Raw genomic sequence first — 10,000 nt, 5'->3', positions numbered from 1 at the left:
CATGGCGTTGCGTGGAGTGGCGGGTAGTGGTGTCGCGTGGGGTGGTGTGGCATGGTATAGTATGGTATGGTATGAATTATGTTTAACATCCCGCCCCCAACCCCCCACACCAGGATCAACCCACGCGTCCCTAAAAAACAAATCTGGTTTCTATAATTCCCGAAAAGTTGATAATTGCCTAAAAACGTGAAGAGTGACAATCAATTAAGAAAATTGGTTATGTACATAAAAGAAAGATTGCCCTGTAGATTTAAGAATTTGTGAGGTTTTGGGGAAAAGGTGCAATGAACAGAATAATAATAATAATAATAATAATAATAAGAAGAAGAAGAAGAAGAAGAAGAAGAAGAAGAAGAAGAAGAAGAAGAAGAACAACAACAACAACAACAACAACAACTACAACAATAACACTACCACATCTAACCATTAATATTTTTAACGAATCATAATTGGTGGTGGGCAACCTGGGATGAAAAGTATACATCTATCCCAGCAGATAGACGGAGAAACTCATTATAATTCTCCCCACAAGAGAATTGAACTCATGCTCACTGTGTGCCCAAAGTTACAACACAGATGCCGATAGGTTTTGTGAGAGAATGACGTATCATGATAGAATCTAACAGGCACACCCATGCGGTGCCCATTGACACGATCGGTTCGGTTTGCTAGCCAGATTGAGGGCGCAAAGCGGCTATCATGGCACAAACTGATCGCACGACTCGTCGCCTGAAAACAAAACACTGATCGCCCGACTAGTCGCCTAAAAAACCAAAGCGTTTGTTTTCATGCAACGAGTCGGGCGATCGGTTGGCGATCAGTTTCCCAGCGCCCTGGACTTGGATCCAGTGAAGAAAAAGCCATGTGATTAAGGAGACATCACTAAATCCAAGCCGATGACTTGGTTGCTCACTGTGAATTTCTCTCCTTAAAAAAATAACCAAGTGCCAGATCTGTGACAGACATCGGCGACCATGGTTCTCCATTTTTCCCTTTGTTAGGATTCACTCAAAAACAAACAAAAAACAGAAAAGGGAAAAGGGGGGGGGGGTCATGGTCGAGAAGCTACGGTGTTCACCTCTCATTCAATAGGTCCCTGGTACGAATCCGGATAGTGACAGAAAAGTGATTTCTCAAAAAAATGTATTTTACCTCTTTTCCGGCTCTCTAACAATGTTCTGTCGTCTGCTTTCGTCTCTACTTTCTGCCCCCACCCCCTCACCCGCTTTGGCCCCTCCTCTGGGCTCCTGATTCTGTCTGCAGCCTTTCTACTGATACTCCTTGGCTCCTTCTTACTGTTGTCTTTTAGCCACACCCCTGATCTCAGGGTAGGTAAGATTTGACACTTAGCCATCTTGAATAATGGCGAAAAATCTGAGAGTGCAGTGTTGTCTTGGGACAAGTAGATATGTTTCGACGAGCTGATCTTTTTCTTTAAGGGTGGTATCAAATACAACATAGAAGACACTTCGACTCTTTCAGTGTCGACGAGGTATGGATAATCGGAGGTGGGGTCAAAGGTCAGACTTGCTCGTCATTAAAATGCCAAAACAATTCCGAAGGTCTTGAGAATCCCAATCCGGATAAGGTTTCAGTATGCTCTCACCATCCACTTTCGTCGCCCACAACATTAGCCTGGACAAAACACCTTTCGGAGAGTTAGTGTTATATGTAGTAGACGTTTTACAGCCCTTTGCAGCACAACTAGGTCACGTAACAGCCGATGATGATTAGAGGTGTTACTAGAGAGTGAAAATGGTGAAATGGTATTGGTCTAACGCCCGTATCAACACTATTAGGTTATTTAAGAGGCGGGACTTTCGAGTTTAACGTCAATCTCCGAAAGGACCGAGCCAAGTGAGGAATCGTGTTAAGTACCTTTCCCAAGGACACAACGTCGGACCGAGCTGAGGCTCGACCCCTCGAAATTGCAATCTCATGATTATGAGTCCGGTAGCCTAACCACTAGGCTCCCCACGCCACTTATGAGAGGGTGACATGCAAAGAAAAGAATTAGGAAAGATAAGGACGATTTTTTGTCCAAGGAATGAAGGAGCAAACCACATGAGAAGTCACACCAACCGCCTATTTTCGAGGAGTAGTGAAATCTTAAATTGACTAGGAACTGACACGTTCACGTTTTCACATCCTCGAGCATGTTAACCGCTAGACCGGAAGCCGAAATGATGTTGCGAGAGCGGATGTAATCCCCTGACGACAGGAAAGCATCTCGCATAATACCTCTTGGCCAACAGAAATCCCACAATGCTGATCTCATGAATCACCAGGCAATATCCGTAGACCGACACTCACTCAAACGCAATTCAGACACTTAATGACATCCTTTCTTCTGAAAGCGTAATAACCATTATTGATGAGTGGTCATTACATGCCGAGGGATATTCGCGCACTGCACAAAACAGAATAAATGAAAAACCCTAGAATGCTACTAGAATCAACAAACTATTCAAAACAAATGATTTCATATTATATATGAAGTACTTTCATAATCATAGATTGCGGACCTCGGGATGGTAAACTCTCTTTTCTTTAAACACTGAAAAATAATTTATATTATGAATTCTGTTTATTATTCACCGTATTTAGTCATGTTTATTTGTTTATTTTTCATTCTATGTTTCTTAATGGAAATACTGAATAAACGTCCTCCAAAAATATCGATAGCGGCATTTACACTACTGAACGTTTGATACTAGAGAGGGGGCTCTTTCTAAAGGGTGAACCGTCTTAAATATAATTTAAACATTTGACGCAACACAACAATATAACGATCATTATCGAATATCATTAGGGCTGATGGGACGCCATCATTATAAGTTCCACTTCACCTTTAAATCAAGTCTTGAAAAGGCTTTCGACTTGACCAACCTGCTCTTATGTCAACGACTATATGCTATGTTTTTTTCAGTGCATTATAAAAACTGATGTGGTTTTTTTGTTAAAAGGATTGAGAATTAAAGTGCAGTCTATGACGTTATTACATGTATTTTGCAATCTCTTTGCATTACAGTGTAGTTATTTACACACCCAGGCACCTGACTCTTGTTTAGTCAATAAGTGAGTCTAGAAAATTACAGAGACTGTGAGCCTGTATGTTGTGTGTGTGAGTGTGTGTGTGTGTGTGTGTGTGTGTGTGTGTGTGTGTGTGTGTGTGTGTGTCTGTGAGTGTGCGTGTGTGTCTGTGAAAAATGGGGGAGAAGGATCACACAAAAGAAGAAAACAATGGTGTGCTCAGCCAATGCAGATCTGAGTTATGCAAATATTTGTGGAGAGGGTGGTGTGAGCACAAGTTATTATTTTGGTGATTGTTCTCAAAGACAGAAAGTAAAGTGTAGGTCTGGTACTTTTCAAGTAGCCTAATGACCTAATGTTCTACAATTTTGCAAGTATCACACAATGCAAAATTATATTACTTTGACTTTCTAAGGACTGTAGTTCTAACGCAATGTCTAATTTTTATTTTCTGCAACAGTGAGCCAGCTCTCGTTGAAGACGACGAGGAAACAGAAACCCAAACAAATTAATCGCCGTGTGAGCAAAAGATGTCAGCCTTCGTGGATCATTCTTCGTCCCCTGACCCAGAAGCAGAGCGATACTACCTGGTACATTCGTCGTTTTTTCTCGCTATGCTAGATATAATTGTATGCCCCATCTGCTTTGGCTCCGATCTATCCCTTGATGTGTCAAGCGACATCGGTATGGCTTGTCGTTTTACCTTGGAATGCCGTACATGCCAGAAACTAGTCTGGTCGAAGTGCACTTCGCCAAATCCAACACGTCGACACGACATCAACGTCCGTGCGGTCGTAGCCTCTAAGGAGTGCGGTGTGCCGCTGAGCACCATGAAGACGATGTTCAGCATCATGAACGTGCCCAACGTCATGCATCACAAGACGTTCCATGAAATCGGCCTAGAAGAGAGAGAGAGGCTGCCATCGGTGCTGCAGAGGAAGTTATATCGGCTTCTGCCCGAGTCATTAAAGAACGTCCTCATGCCAACGTTTACGCAACTGAACGATCAAGTCCGTCTGGCGTTCCAGTTGTCAACGTTTCCTACGAGGGCACATGACACAAGAGAGGTCACTCGTCGCACTATGGAGTAGGAGTGGCGATTGTTGTGGACAGTGGTTACGTACTGGACACATATACAGTGTCAAATTTCTGCATAGGGTGTACTCGTGCGCCTGATCCCGACTCGCCGCAGTACTTGTCCTGGTTCGAACGGCACAAACCTTTATGTGGGGGCTCTCGTGGCCTAGAGGTTAAGGTGTTGGCCTCTCATTCAAAAGGTCCCGGGTTCAAATCCGGGTAGCGACCGAAAAATGTTCTTCTCTCAAATTGTCTCCTTTCACCTCCTTTCCTGCTCTCTAGCAATGTTCTGTTGTCTGCTTTCATTTCCACTTTCTGCCCCCACCCCCTCACCTCCTTTGCCCCCTCCTCTGGGCTCCTGACTCTTTCTGCAGCCTTTCTACTGCTACTCCTTGGCTCTTCCTTACTGCTGTCTTTCTGCCACACCCTTGATCTTCAGGTAGGAAAGATCTACACCTAGCCTTCTCGGACAAGGGCGAAAAATCTCGGAGGGCCCGTGTGCAAGTTGCGCACGTTAAAGATCCCTTGATGGTCTAAAATCGACAAGAGTAGGCTTCGGCCGCCACCCGGGTAAAATTCAAAATTTCCTACCAACTGAAAAAATTAGGTGTGTCCCGCGCGCTCATATGACCTTATGCAGTTGCGAGCGTCGTAAAACACTTTACAAATACAAACAATTACTAAAACCTTTGTGTAACAAAAATTTTGATGGCTCCTCTAACGCAATAGAGCAGCTGAGGTGATATTTAGTCGATCAATTGAGTGCCGTGGGCTGATATATGGCACTATGTTGTGCGATGGCGACAGCAAGGCAGTGACACGTGTCAACAACCTTGGTGTCGACGACATTCCGGTCCAGAAGGAAGACTGCGTAAACCATATCGCAAAACGCATATACAACCAGTTAGAACAGGTAAAAAAAGACAAGCAGAAACTCAACAGGAAACTCACCGCAGTCAAAATATTAAAAAATCACAAATACTTGCGCCACAAATCTGAGACAGAATGCCCCAGATATTCAGAAAATGAAGTTGGGTGTTATGGGTGGCATGTTTCACATGATGTCCACGGACAGCGCCCCGAACCATCGTTTGTGCCCAGAGGGTGAAACATCGTGGTGCAAGCACAACCGTGTCCTCGCCAAGGGTGAACAGCCCCCTCCCCACAACCCAAACTTATCACCTGAAAGAGTGACACACGTATTCCCCATTATCAAGCGACTGATTGACCCAGAACTCCTCTCTAGGTGTGTCAGAATGTCCGCGCAGAACCCAAATGAATATTTCAATTCGACAATTTGGAGACGTTGCCCCAAGGTGCTTTTCGCCCATCTCCCAACCATTGAAACAGCTGTGGCGTTGAGTGTAATTTCGTTCAACATGGGACCTACAGGACTATACAAAGTCTTATAAAAATTCGCATGCAATTGGAGTAGCAGAGACAAGAATTCGTCACTCCAAGAGGAAAGGAAAGAACATTTCAAAGTGGAAACGAAAGCACCTTCAACAGAAGCACCTCAACGAGAAGGACAAAAGAGAGGAAAGGAAGGGTGTCACCTACTCTTCAGGGGCTTCCAACTGTTAAGGTATGCCCAGAACACTAATTAGAGGTAAATATTGGACTACTAACCACCTAACACAGCATGTGGCATGTTTACTAACAACCGTAATCTTTGACGCCATTTTTCGAAAAACTACATTTTTCAGATCCTTTTCAATAGTTGGAACACTACCATTTTATTATTTGTAAAGATATGGGCATCAAATTTGGTATGTTAATGGCTCATCCATTTCCACAGAAAGTTACATGGTTAGAATTTTGATATGTCTCTTTTTTTTGGATTTTTTTTCAACAGTCACTGGGGGTATTTTCTTACCAAAATTGTAAGGTGAATTTGGATGGCTTAAAAATCAACTATATAAGCCATTCTATGCTTGTTACTATTTAGAGCTATGTCTCCTAAACACATTACAAGTGAAATAACAGGAAAAAAGAAAAAAACTATATTGATGGTAGTGTACCAAAATTGGTATATTTATTTTTTTAACAATCCAAGATGGCCGCCGTTTCCATGGTTACGAATGGACCTGATAACACTATGTAGTTGGATCTAAATATTTTCACATAGGTTAACAGTTGATATTAATTGCTTTTTAGAATAACGGTGGATAAAAAAACTTGTCAAATAAATGTCGAGCCCCCTTAAGCTGGGATTGGTGGATTGGAACGAAAATGACTTGCTATAATATGTATTCAGCATTAAGTAAAGTAATTATAATGCGTTCAGTAGGTTTTGTGTGTGTGTGAATTAAACAAATGATACAAAAATATTTCCATTTTTCTTTCTGATCAATTAATACTATTGAATTTCAAGTTGCTTTAAGCGATATGCATTATTTATCATTAACATCCTGCAAAAAGAATTGTGCCAATATTTTGAAAAAACACTGAGACTCAGCGAAAAATGCTATATTTGGGAAAACTTCCAAACAATATATTTATTTTTTATATGCTATTCCAACTATAATACTAATACCCCGCACTCACTAAGCTTGTGTATAAAAAGCAGTTTGAATACTAGAATTGAATCAGAAGCACGTCCAAAAATCGTACATAACATGATAGTTCACTCCTGTCTTAATCTGAGCAAAGATAGTAAATAACAATATGGGCCACTCAGCCAAAAATGTGTCCGCAGGAAGTTCGCTCTTTGCTCCAGATGGCGCTGCAGTCTGTTTTGAAGCTCTCCTTCGTTTTTCCAGAGGAAAAATAGGAATAGCACCTCCTTGCGTGCGCAGATCGACTGCTGTTCATCAGCAGTTCGGGTTCGTTCAGTGCGGAGTTTTAGCTTTTTTTATATTTTAGTGACCTCTCGCCTTTCATTCTAAAGTCAAATTAAACGAAGAAAACAATAACCCTTTCCTCCGGAAGAGGTTTTTTTGTCAGCGTAACCATTTTTTAAAAAGCGTTCTTCCGAAATTTATTCAAAAACTTGCTAGTTTCACTTTGATTTTTTAAACTAAAGTAGGGTAACTCTGTTCGCAAAGGGTGCGCATTTGTGAAGAGGGCGCCACCGAATTTTGAGGACACTTTTTTAATTGGCTCAAAGAGAGAAGTGGCCCCTCTTGTTATGTAGACTCTTTGATCTGAGCCAATTGAAAAAGTGCCCTCAAAATTCGGTGGCGCCCTCTTCGAAAAAGTGTGGCCTTTACGAACAGAGTTAGCCCACTTGTGTGAAAAACAATGAAAGAGAAACTAAAAAAACCTGTGCTATTCCTATTCTTCTTCTGGAGAAATGAAAGAGAGCTTCAAAACAAAGACTGCAGCGCCATCTGAACTTCCGCGGACACTTTTTAGACCGAGTGAACTACATGTATCTTGTATGAACGATCATGTCTTTTGGAAGATTTTAGATGGAAGGATTAAGGAGAAGATCACCGTTCAAGGATGGCCTCTTTTTTTGGGAATGCGAATGCGTGCGAGTTAGTGTGTGTGCGTGTGTGTGTGTGTGTGTGTGTGTGTGTGTGTGTGAGAGAGAGAGTGAGAGTGTGTGCAGGTTGGAAAGGGGGGGGGGGCTACACCCCTAAAGTCCCGATTTAGCTCAAAATTATGGAATTTGATTTGTAGGCATTTTTTGCTTCCTCAGTCTTTCCTACAAATATTTCATTGAATAAGAACCCCGAAACATTCCGGGCATGTTTTTCACCACTATTTCCTCTTAAAGTCATTTTATTTTTCTTTATCGGTCGTTTTTTAAAAACGCGAATTTTCTCTCTATATTTTTTAAATAACTGCTTGAATTTTTTAATCAAGCTTCACGAAATTTTCACAATAGGAAGAGAAGATGTAATACTAAAACATTTTCGGTTGAATTTTTGTTATATGGAATAGATTTTTGTTGATTGGGTCTGGAGTGTGGATTTTCACGGATTTTTTGCAAACTTGAATACAACCTCAGTAAAAAAAATTCTAATTCGTTTAGGAAAAAATTGAACTAACAAATGTTTAGATCTAATGTTTGCTAGCATGCATGAAAAAACAACAACACAGCAACAATCAATTTCCAAGAAAAATAAATGTGGTATTCATATTACGTAAGACATCATCAACAAAATCCAATATGGCCGCCGTATCCATGGAAATGAAAGTGTTTACTCAAATTTGATTGCGGGTTTTAAAACTCATTACTATGCTTGTTATATGTGTGAAATTTGGTCAAATTTAGTCAACTAATGAGCGAGATATCCTTCAGGTGTAATCCCCCCCCCTCCCTTAAAAAAAATTAAAAGGGGGTGGGGTGCTGACATATTATCTGTAGTCGTCTGTCCTTTGGTTTTTGCTTTTCTGTTTGGGTGATTTTAGTCCTCTGTGCTCTTTACAGTACTGACTGTTCATAATAAACTCCTGTTTGATTTTCAGTCTCTCTGTCTTTTGGCTGTCTCCGTGTCTGCCTGTCTGCTTGTCTGTCTGTCTGTCTGTTTGTCTGTCTGTCTGTCTATCTGTCTGTCTGTCTGTCTGTGTGTCGTAGGGGGGGGGGACCGAAAAAATTTACCTCATGTCACCTATTCTAATTTTTTTTTTGCTTGTTATGCAAGCAAGTTTGTTTAAACCTTGGGTCCATTTTATTACTAAGTTAAAAAAAACAACCCTGCGTACTTGACCTTATAATAATTAAAGAGCTTTGCTGAAATTCTCTAATTCCATGGAATACGTAAGGGGCAATGAATACTTCTCAGATTGATTTTTCTCCTTAACACCGAGAACACTTTCAGCAAACTGACACTCGAGCCTCACCTGAATCCCCCCGGGTATTTGACTTATCTGTTTGAGGTTTCCCGATTTCTCCTCTTCACACCTTAGATGGGGATTGTGGAAAATACGTTTATCTAGTAAAGGCGCTTGGTAATATTGGTTGCGATTTGCGTCACAGAAATGTTCTGGTTACATAGGCAAGCTGAAGATGTTGAACCTTTTTTCTTACTGACGTCGCAAATCTCAGGTGTTTACCTGCATCTTGTATACTATCATTCAAGAAGATCCAGAGTCATGAACCCAATGCTTCATCACGCAAGTGAAAGACTCACGTTTCACTCCCTTGAAGGGAATATAATAGTCTAGTGTTTTTACCTGGAGCAGAGTCAAAGAGAATGATGTACAGAAAAGTGGAAAAGGCGTTGGCATGACGTCAAGAAACTATCTCAAGATAGGAAAACAATGGAACATGTTTGTCAGTAACCTGTACCTTGGTCCAGGGTGAAAGAGGCAATGGTCACGATATTAAGAGTTTCGGCCTTTTTTGTTTTGTTTTGTTTTTTGTTTTGATTTTGTTTTGGTTTTGTTTTGTTTGTTTGTTTTGTTGTCGTTCTTGTTTTGTTTTTTTGCTGGAGTGTACTCCACACATACTGGTTTGGTCCTGACAGGCAGGGAGGTTTGAAGCAGCTTAGCTATGCCCCCCCAAAACGGTGTACATTGTATCAAAGTACGAGTGCGTAATATGTTTCCAGCTTGTCGATGGAGACAAAATGGCATTCAATATTCATTGCCTGTCTAGCTGCTTGTCTACTGCGATATGGTGGTCTACATAAGTCCCGCCAGATTGATCAGGGTCTACCGTGTTCTAGGTAGACAGTTTAGACAGTACAAAGGTACTTGAAAATTGCACACCCTGGTTGTAAAACACACCTATCTGTTGTTTGTTACGTGTAGGTCTATACAGAAACGAATAGCGTAGCGTATAACCAAAACTTAAAGTGTAACGACCGACATAACAAGTTAGTAAAGAAAGTCCCGCCCGATCGACCACGCTCTACTGTGATCGAGGTGGTAAAGGGTAGCGTAAGTCCTGCTTGATTTGTCACGGTAACGACAGCACTTTGGGGGGGGGGGGGGG

The sequence above is a fragment of the Aplysia californica genome, unplaced genomic scaffold (genome assembly GCF_000002075.1).
Source record: "Aplysia californica isolate F4 #8 unplaced genomic scaffold, AplCal3.0 scaffold00423, whole genome shotgun sequence".
NCBI lineage: Eukaryota > Metazoa > Mollusca > Gastropoda > Aplysiida > Aplysiidae > Aplysia > Aplysia californica.
This window is presented reverse-complemented; position numbering follows the sequence as displayed.